A 239-nucleotide genomic window follows, 5' to 3' on the forward strand; every position below is an offset into this window, starting at 1 on the left:
AAGGGGCCTTTCCCCCTTGATCACTAATTGAGAAAATGCCTTACAGTTGGATCTCATGGAGGCATTTCCTCAACTGAAGCTCCTTTCTCTGTGATAATTCCAGCTGTGTCAAGTTGACACAAAAATAGCCAATACAGACAGTATGTACAAAGAGTCCAAATTGGAGGTCTTCATTGGTTCCTTCTCTAAGGAGTTTGGTGATCCCAAGGAATAGGAGACAGGAGAAACAGGAGTCAAAG

Source organism: Mus caroli, chromosome 9, assembly GCF_900094665.2.
Source record: "Mus caroli chromosome 9, CAROLI_EIJ_v1.1, whole genome shotgun sequence".
Classification (NCBI taxonomy): Eukaryota; Metazoa; Chordata; class Mammalia; order Rodentia; family Muridae; genus Mus; species Mus caroli.